Source organism: Odontesthes bonariensis, chromosome 23 (assembly GCF_027942865.1).
Source record: "Odontesthes bonariensis isolate fOdoBon6 chromosome 23, fOdoBon6.hap1, whole genome shotgun sequence".
NCBI lineage: Eukaryota > Metazoa > Chordata > Actinopteri > Atheriniformes > Atherinopsidae > Odontesthes > Odontesthes bonariensis.
The window spans coordinates 5,533,012-5,544,063 of record NC_134528.1 but is presented as its reverse complement, the minus strand read 5'-3'; positions in this window follow the sequence as shown (position 1 = coordinate 5,544,063).

Below are 11,052 nucleotides of genomic sequence, written 5' to 3'. Positions count from 1 at the left end.
ATCAGTAGATTACAGTTTTTCTCGATTGGTTTGGCTCATTTCTTGAAACTGAGATGACATTCTCAAAATGACATGGACAAATCCCCAAACTAACAGGCGGTGTCTCAGAACAGAATGGCATTTCTCATTGCTTTCATCACATTTCAAATGCTTTGTACATGTCTCAAGCACTTAGTACATCTTTGCAAATGGTTATGTACAAGTGGCCTACATTTAACACAATCAGCCTACATTTAGAACATTTCCCAAAAAAGTGCATCTTGCTGATCTATCCCAATTGGTTGGTTCTCAGTGTAATGGGTGTTCTCTCCAAAACATGTCAGCACAATTTCATTGTATAAGTCATCATCTGCACAATAGTCTGCTCAATTGTCAAAATTCTTTAAGAAATTGGAATACAATACAGTATACATATTTTGGAACATTTCATAGGTTCATGACAATCAGGTGAGTAGGTAACAGGTGAAAGCAGGTTCTGACGAGGAGGAGTGTCCCACATTACAGGTGACCAATCCATCAGTTTGGTGAGTTACCTGACAGGTGTTGTCTATGATTTTGAATGCTGGCATTGCTGTATATGTACAGCTTGTTCTGGTGCTAGTACTTTTTCCAATGTCAACATGGACAGACCGCAAGTACAGGGCCAACCTCCACCTGGAGGAAGGGGAAGAGGAAGAGAAGGAGAAGGAAGAGCAAGAGCAAGAGCAAGAGCAAGAGGAGGAAGAGGAGTTCACAGACATCATCGTGTCCCGGATGAAATTTGGGCCACCATTATTGACCATGTAGTCAACCATCGCCTCACAATGGCAGAGGCAGGGCGCCGAGTGCAGCCTAATGTGCCACGCTCCAGTCTCCTCCATCATACAAACCTTTCGCCGAGAAAACAGGGATGCACTCAGGCAATGAAGGATATTCTCTAAGAAAGCCTTACTGTACTGTTACCTTGTTTGATTCAGTGTGTGTGTGTGTATGTGTGGGCCCATAGGCCAGTCCAAAATCTCACCTCAATGTCACAGTATGATACAGCACACTATTGTAGCATGACAAACAAAACACAATTGTAATGTAAATTAAGACAAAATACATGTGTTGCAGTTCACAGTAGTGCAATATTGCAGTACATTTGTAAGTAGCCTACAAAAGCTATAGAATGATAGCAGAATGAAGCAGTACGCAATACAGCCAATACAGTGATTGACAATATGTAACAAAGACACAAGACACACTACAAATAGTCATATTGTCTTTGTCTATGTGCAGGATTGGGCGACAGCGTCATGTAGGTGGGAGAAGAAGACTGCTCACCGATCGCCAAGAAGTAGAGATCTGCAACATGGTCATTGCAAATAATGCAACACTGACACAGATCCGTGACACAATCCTCCAAAACAACACAGTCTTCCAAAACATCAACTCCATCAGCATTTCCACAATAGACCGTGTACTGAAGAAAAACCTCAGCACCATGAAGCAGATCTACAGAGTACCATTCGATCGAAACACAGAGTGAAAGAGCTGTGGTACCAGTATGTGCAGGTAAGCCAGTTATTCATGGTCTATCAGTTTGTATTGCCTACACTATGCAGAGGTTCCAATTTCTGAGGGTTACCAGTATCCTCCTTACCTTTGGAATCCAGTTTTACAATGCAGTATCTGACCACAGTATTTTGCCAAAGAACTGTAACAGAACACTCTCATCATTATGTCTCCCTTCTATTTGTGTGAAAAAACTACCTGCAGAACCTCTGCATATGCCTGCACTCTAGGTTCGGAACAGTGGGTTATGTATACTTTGTGAAGAGTATTACTGACCGTGTGGTGACCCATCTATATGACTGATTTGTTTTTTTCTCTTTTGTAGAGAATCCTGGGACTAGAGGGGAATGACACCCCCCATATACTTGTATTCATTGATGAGGCAGGGTTCAACCTGGCCAAGGGCCGCAGGCGTGGCCGAAATGTCATTGGCCAGCGGGCCACAGTGGATGAACCAGAGGTCCCTCCTCAATGCGATGGATGCTGCCTGTGAGGATATCACAGGCGATCAGTGTAGAGGATGACTAAGGCATTCAAGGCGCTTCTTCCCACGGTGCATTGCTAGAGAGGACATCAGATGCGATGTTGACGAGAATTTATGGCCAAACAGACTGCAGCGGATGGATGGCCCGGAAGATGAGGAGGGTGACCAGGAGCAAGAGGGAAGTGATACAGAGTAGTCAGAATATTACTGTATTTCATTTGCGATGCTTGACAATGCATTTTGGAAGCACTGATGATTTGTGTGAGAAAGGAATTTAGTTTTGACACATGGGTAAACTATTTTTGGAGCGATATGAGCATGTGATGAGGATCCATGTAGTTGTGCTGCACCGTCCAGTTTATTTTGACAGGAGGACAAAATGAATGAAAATGTGCCAAAGCAATTGAGAAGGATCTATGCCATTTATATGGTACTGACTATTTATATGGGACAAGGACTTAATTTTGAAGCAAGAATGAACGTTTTGGGAGACATATGACATTTTGCTGGTTATCTCAAGTGTTGCGAAGAACTGCAAGTCTGTTTGGCCAAGTGACCCCATAGTTATAGGAATGTCATCTCAGTTTCAAGAAATGAGCCAAGCCAATCGAGAAAAACTGTAACGCCGAATAAATATTGCCAAAATATACACATTTTACAAAAAGAACACAAATAAAAAATGTTAAAATTATGTAATTATATTCAAGCCTCTGTTTAAAACACAAATACTGGCATTAACCCGTAGGAATGTCGCACATTTTATTGATTTTTCAGCAACTGAATCAGGCACAGAGATAATTTTTACAGCTTTTTTTTAAGTAAAAGATGTCTGTTGTGTATGAGGTGGGTTTTAAGATTTACTGAGCTTTTTAGCATGCTTTTTGCATGCATGGCCTTCTCAGACATTTATATTACAGCCTCTGAGATGTACATTTTATCTGAAAAGCTCGAAGAAGACGTAATTAAAAGTCAAACTAATATAAAAAGCTTGTTTAAAACAACCAGAGCTGAACAAAACCCAATATGTTTATATAACTAAGTCAGAAATAAGCAAATTAAAAACAGCTGAGACAATAACAGTGTCAATAAAAGAGCAAAAGTAATGTTAGAAGTTAGGAGAGTTATAAAATGGTTTCTAAAAAAGAAATACAGCACAAAATAGTCCAAATGATAAAGATCTTGAGTGCAGTTAGATGTGTTAAAGATGTTTCAATAGATGTGACACATTTAATTAACAGTGGAAAACCAAAAACACAATTTTTTTCAGATTAATATTGACCGAGGAGCAGTTACACAAGTATATGAAAAGATTATGGGATTATAAAAGGAAATTAAAAAGATTATTTGTACTTTATGGGATTATTTTAACACTTTTTCTTTTCTTTTTTTGTTAATAGTTGCCATTGCAATTTATCCTTTTGATTTATTGTAATTTATATCTTGATGTTGTTTTTATTCTTTATTGTTTGTTTTTTTTTTTTTTTTTTCTCTCTCATTAATCCATTTGTTGTTTTATTCTGATAAAATACATTTAATTTTGTTTATTTATCTTAATGGTGTGGTTCTCCATCATTTCTAACCTCTCCAGCACCGGTTCATTGCAGCTTATCATTTATTATCTATTGTATATATTTTTTGTGATGTACTCTTGTTGTAATGTTTTATTAAAGTGCAAAAAGTGCACGTCTGATGGTAGAAATTTTTTAAAAATTAAATCTGTGCTTTATGGGAAACGAGTGAAAAACTGTGATGAAGTCCTAACCTTAACATAACAGTTAGTATTAAACCCCAAAAGCTAAAAAAAACAAACTTAAATATCTTGGATGGCGCACTGCTATGACCCTATTGGAATGTATTTTTGTTTTATTAATTATTATTTATCTACATTAGTATAATTTTTTATTTTTTATTCTATGTTTATCTGTTTATTTATTTTTATTCTTTTTTATTTATTTATTTTTATTATTATTATTGCCAGATGGGGATATAATGTTCATGTTTAAATGTCAATGTTTAAATCAATGAAAAATCATTATAAAAATATGTTAAAAAATATATATATATATCTTGGATGACAGTAACTAGGTTTCCTATTCACATTTAGAAGACTAGAAGAAGAAAATGTTGCGATCTGTTGTAAACCTTTATGTTGAACCAGAAAGTCTGTTAAATAAACCAAAGGTGCACAACAACAGGAAATCCTCAACTGAACAAAAAGCAAGTACAACAAAGCAGCGGTACAGGAAAATCATGGGGGAGGATACAATGACAAGCTGACAAATGTCAGAGGGGACAGAGGAGCTATAAATACGGGGGAGGTTGATGAGCAGAGTGGCAGCAGGTAAGTGATTAACAGGAGGAAGGTGTCAATTTATTCCAAAACAAGACAGCTGATGACATCTAGGGGTGATGACAAGAATAGAGTAACTAAAACCGAACCAAGGGCTGAAAATAAGCAGAAAATAAACACAGAAGGAGCAAGATTACAAACAGGATAAAACACACGAAGACCTGGGAAACAGAAAGCTTAAAACTAAACAGGACACAAACAGAATACAAACTCATGTGACAGAAATAGAAGCAAAACAGAATCTAACAGAGGACTGAAGCATAAAACTGAATACACAAAGAATAAAGCTCAATCTAAACACCAGAATTCAAACAGGAACTGAATCACGACGCACTCTAAAGTCTAAGAATAACCGAATCAGAGGACAAAAATGCAAGATTCAGAGTTTTTATCATCATATGCACAGTAAACACGTTTCCTTGTACAATGAAGAACTTACTTTGCTGTCTGCAAGAATGCCAGTCAAAGTAGTAAAAACACTATATACATATACAAATAACAAAGGAAAAATAATAAATATATATATATATATATATAAGGAACCAAAAGGTAAATAAACTGAAACCTCACAAACACAAACAGAAAAGTTCACATGCTCGCTCAGAGTGTTTTTGCTAGTTTTACTGAGGACTTGGGGCACATTAAGGGGAAGGGAAATATGAACCTTATCTGGCCTTGCAAAGATTAAAATGATGTGACTAAAGAGCTTTTTCCGGTCTGAGGAAACAGTAAACTCACACAACTGACCAGGCTTTCAAAATATGATCAGATATTCCAGATAATTCCTGAAGAAGAGCGGCCACCATTTTCCTCCTGTGGACGTACACCACAGTTGTTCTTGAGGTTTGTTTACGGTTAAAGCAACTACTTCTTCTACTGAATTACAACAAGGGCACGGGTCTGAACCACAAATGTCTGCTGTGTTTAGACGTGTGACCATGATTTTAATACAAACATCATGGTTACACTGAGTGAAAATGCAGCTAAGTTGGCTAACGTAGCTTTGTGTTACTAAATTTATACAGAAGACAACTGAACGCATGGGCGTCCATTGGGTACGGCAGCTGCCACACCTTGGCTCCACGGGAAAATGGAAATGTTTGTTTTTCTTTTTTTTTTTTTTAAATGGATTTATTTTTAAATGTCAATTTGTATTGATTATTTAATTATTTAATACATATAAATGAACTACAATTGAAATTCTGAACAACACAATCAATTTATCTAAGTATCATCTTCCCCAACACTTTGTATCCCCTTTTGAAATGTGGTATCGCTCAGAAACACAGATTTAAAGCAGCAGGTATTGAGCAGATTTACCAAACAGAGACGTCACGTGTTGTCGTGCTTTAAAATGTAGTTTTTTTACCTTGTTCGTGTGCTATCGTAGCTGGCTAGCCTGCAGCTGAAAAGTCACTGTCGTCCCCTTTCCCGCCACCTCGGCAAACCTCCAGGAAGTCGACCGATCCGAAAACACCTCAGCCAGATCCTCTCCATCTCAGGGAGGTTTCCCTCAAGTAAAGCGTTCCCTCATTCTTAACTATTAAGAAGTATGCAAAGCTTATCTCAAGGTACCCAAGATGAATAATTAAATGATACAAAAATACTATCATGACCACTTTCAAAGAAAACTGAGCTTCAACTTGAGCCTAAAGTGAAAAATAAAAGCAAGCAGCCCAAAATAAAAAGGTATTAATGAGATTCAACAACTGTAATCTGTTATAATTCACAAGAACATAACTTACCATCGAGGCCAGTATGTAAATTAAAGATGTTTCAGGCTTTATTCGTGTCTACGAGGCTTTCTACCTCTTTTTGGGGCTCTGCAGAGCAAACCAAACACATCTCTGTGAACATGGCAGCTGCCATCAAAAACCACATTCCTGCCAAGATTTCTTCAGCTGCTGGTACGACATTCAGAACCTATTCTGTTCTTCTTGCTCTATTGCTGCTCTGATCACAAATGGCCCCACAAAACCACCGCTGGCTTATTTTTCTATACAGGCTCGATGCGACCCTGAAAATGTGATTCACATAAAACCCAAACACCAAACAAGCTCTATGGGTTGCCATTTATGAGTCAGCCCTCCTGTGGCTCTGGGCAGCTTTTATTTAATCCACATTCTATCAAATCCACATATGGCCTGGGGATGTTGCATTTAAATATCCAAAGTCTGTGTAATCAATTTGAATTGGACCATCCGAGAATTCTTGCTGACCTACATATCCTGGTTTAGACAGAAACTTGGCTTGAATAGAAAGCATGTGATGCTCAGGTTTTCTTACATAACTATTGCTTACAGAGCACAGAGTGTGTAGGTTTCTAGTTACAGTTTTAAAATGTTGTTGCTGTGCTTTTGGATTTATTATCCCAAAGTGAACTTATCTTGTAAAAAATTCAGTTCATGCGCTGGCTGCACACAGACCTCCCAGAGCTGAATCTGAAGCGAGCAATTATTCAAATAATGTCTGACAATTAAACCAGCTCTATTATTACGTTTAAAAAAACCTGCAATTACATGAGAAGACTCATGCTTTTACATAATCTCTATAATAATCTGTATTCACCTGAATAAAAACAGCTGAATGGAAAAAAAAGAGGAAACTATTTCCACATTAATTCCCCCTGTTTTTAATATCGCGTTAACTCGTTAATTATTTAACGTGTTAAATATTTTATCGCACATTAGCACAGGTTATATTATTTATTTTATTATTGTAAAAGTCTGTTGCTCACAGGCTTTTATTTTGTAAAAGTCTGCTGCTGTCTGCTGTGGAACAGGAAAAGAAAGTAATCGGCGGATCCACCAAACATGGAGAAGGGTACGGAACTTTTACTCGGCCATTTTCATTTTAAAGTTCTTCCAGACGGCGGAGTCGACAGAACCAAAGTCATCTGTAAACACTGCCAAGTTGAATTGTCTTCTCAGCGTAGTAGTTCCAGTCTAAAATATCACTTAAAGGCAAAACACACAACTGATAGCAGCAAGTCATTCAAGGAAACAGACAGTGGAGCGAGGCTTCTACATAAAAACTACAGAAAGATGCTGATGTTAAAAGTGTGTTTGCACAACAAATGTTATGGCACTTTCATTCATATGGCAGCACATTTAAAATAAAGCTAAATGCTAAAAGCTATACACTACTCTTGAATTCATTTTTGGGACTTTGCGTACAAATGCGATTAATTGTGATTAATCAGGGAAATCACGTGATTAATTAGATTAAACATTTTAATCGTTGCCCAGCCATAACAGATTCACAAGGAATCGAGGAAAAATGGCCATATCAATAATTCTGTAACATTTTTAGGAAAAACTCCTGAATCCTGAATGTGGCCACAACTAGACCACATTTGAATGTACCTGCATGTCGGTGTTGCCACAGTCCTGCTCTGGTTTGCTGGTCAGCACCGTCACCTCACAGCAAGATTAAGATTACTTTATGGTCATGTTGTCATTGTCACACGAAAGGACACGAAATACACGAAATCACTCCTCCACCTTTGACCCATCCTGGTTGGCACCTGTTGAACACTCTCATGGAGACGGATGCCATACACTGGAGCGGTGGGGCAGCCATTCACAGCGCCCAGGGACCATGGAGGTACGGTGCCTTGCTCAAGGGCACCTCGGCCGTTGCGAGGCATCCCTACAGCTGTCAGTTTTTTTGAGCGGTGAGAGTGGGAATCGAACCGGCAACCTTTCGGTTATTGGACGACCCACTCGGTTTCGAATCACGACAATTTTAGAGTCACCAAACATCCTAACGTATATGTTTTTGGACGGTGGGAGGAAGCCAGAGTACTTGGAGAGAACCCATAAATACACGAGAACATGCAAAGTCGACACAGAAATAAGCCCACTTTGTGCACGAATACTCCAAAAATCACCTCGGTTTTCTTAGTTTCTTTGTGTATCTTTACTTTTTCCATTTTTTACGAATACAAATCTTTTCTCCACAGGCACAAACCTCAACTTCTCCGACCCGATTTATTTCACATTTGATTTACAACTGCAACTTATATTCGAGAATTTTATCTACTATTTTATTTTTTAGTAGGGTGTTGTCATGCTGTCACAGTCTCTGTATCTCACGTCACATGAAGACACATGGTTGAAAACAGTGCATCATCCCTACAGGTGATCATATTTAACAACCTTAAAATTACAAGAACTTTAAGCAAATCTAAAGCTAGTCCTGAGCCATGTGAACTATGTGTCTTTATGGATGTACGACTTGTTGTGGACTAACTCTTTTACTGGAGTACATTAACTGGGCCCTTGCCAACGTAACAGGACCATTTTTGTTGGAGTTTTATCTGTTCTTGGAATACTGTGAGGCTTCGTGGGTGCATTGTATTATTTTTAGTATTTGACACAAATGTTTACTGTGTCAGCAGCTATGATTGTATCCGGAAATGGCATCATTCGAATCCCAAGAACTTCAGCTTTCCAACGGTGTATAACATGTGTAGGTACGTAGAAACTGGGCTGAGGAAAACCCCAGATTTGTTGTGAAATATGCAACGACCCGTCGGTTAAGGGTATAAATAACAGGATGACCTGCAGTATGTGTTTTTTTTTGATTGGAGGACTTGTTGATCTTTGGGCAACAAAGACTTTTTTATCCAAAGTGACTTTCTTGTAAGTCACTTTGGATTAAAGCGTCTGTGAAATGAATGTATTGTAAATAAGTTTAAAAACTAGCTTAGCTTGCTTAGCGATGCTAATTGATGGGATCTTATCCTGCAAAAGGACATAATTTATATACTCTGGAGGTTCTGTGGGTGGTGTTTGGGAAGGCTCGAGTGGAAAAATTAGGTTTGTTGATTGTCCGTTAATAGAAATAAAAGTGTCCGTGCTTCTGTTACCTTCAGTTACGGCTCACATGTCGTGCATTCGGCCCATTTTGCAGCTGGAAAGCATCTCTGTAATAACATAAACTTTGAATCTAAGCTTTGGGTCGTGGTCGTCATGAAGAGGGTAAACTAGCCCCTTGTTTACTTTTATCTGTGTGCCCCATTTAACGCTGAATAAATTGTCTTTAATCTCTCTGTCTGAGTTATCCCTTCGGGTCTGGAAATCTGCACTTCGTCCCTCCGCATGCGGATGAAGATAATCTTTTATCAGCCAATTTACAAACTGTCGTATCTCGCGGAAGTCCTTGAGTCATGATTCATAATCAGCTTAGACACCCCCCCCCTCCCCGAATTTCTGTGAAGTCTTCATCGGTCTCGTTTCAGGGCCAAAACGTAGCGCTGTCACTGATTTTAAATGTTAATGTAGCTGCTATCGACAAAAGGAAACATTCTGCCGCACCAATATGTGTCATAGGTTTGAATTTTAAGTCTAATTAATGCAGAACCACCTGCACCACAAACAGACATGCAGAGTCCCAGGAAGTGAGCAATTTGTGTCAATTTTAACTTATCTTGACTGTTGCTTGTTTTTAAATTAATTATTATAAATAAATAAAATGATTTTATTTGTTTCTCTTTATATTCTTTTATGTATTTTAATGCTTCTTCCACTCCCTGCTGCAATGCTTTTATTTTATGTAAAGCACTTTGAATTGTTTGTACATAAAATGTGCTATATAAATAAATTTGAAATTGAAAATTGAAAAATTCCTGTTTTCACTGCTAGTTCCACAAGGTTCAATACTGGGCTCTGTCTGTTTTAGGGTCACCTGAGCCATCCCGAACTATAAGCTTTATCAGAAAGGAAAGTTTTAAGCCTGATCTTAAAGGCAGAGAGGGGCCTGATAACTGAAGGCTCTGCCTCCCAAACTGGCAGCTGGTTCCACAGAGAGGGGCCTGATAACTGAAGGCTCTGCCTCCCAAACTGGCGGCTGGTTCCACAGAGAGGGACCTGATAACTGAAGGCTCTGCCTCCAAAACTGGCAGCTGGTTCCACAGAGAGGGGCCTGATAACTGAAGGCTCTGCCTCCCAAACTGGCAGCTGGTCCACAGAGAGGGGCCTGATAACGGAAGGCTCTGCCTCCCAAACTGGCAGCTGGTTCCACAGAGAGGGGCCTGATAACGGAAGGCTCTGCCTCCCAAACTGGCAGCTGGTTCCACAGAGAGGGGCCTGATAACCGAAGGCTCTGCCTCCCAAACTGGCAGCTGGTTCCACAGAGAGGGGCCTGATAACCGAAGGCTCTGCCTCCCAAACTGGCAGCTGGTTCCACAGAGAGGGGCCTGATAACTGAAGGCTTTGCCTCCCAAATGGCAGCTGGTTCCACAGAGAGGGGCCTGATAACTGAAGGCTTTGCCTCCCAAATGGCAGCTGGTTCCACAAAGAGGGGCCCGATAACTGAAGGCTCTGCCTCCCAAACTGGCAGCTGGTTCCACAGAGTTCCATTTTTTCCACCCTTTAATTTAGTTGTTTTTTAACAACATCCCATCCCATAACCTATCTGAACGACTTAGTTTTGACCCTGGTATTGCAATAAATAAATATGACGATAAGTGAAGACTGTTTCCGACTCCACATGTGCTTCCTCCACCTTTTGACCAGTTTTTACAGGAAATTTTTAAATTTCCTGCGATTGGCCGAGTCAAAACCCAGACATCAATCCAACTGAGAATCTGAATTTAAAGATTGCAGCAAAACCCACCTAAGTTTAAGGAGATGGAGCAGTTTTCCTGTGAAGAATGGCAAACCATTGTATGTTTGCA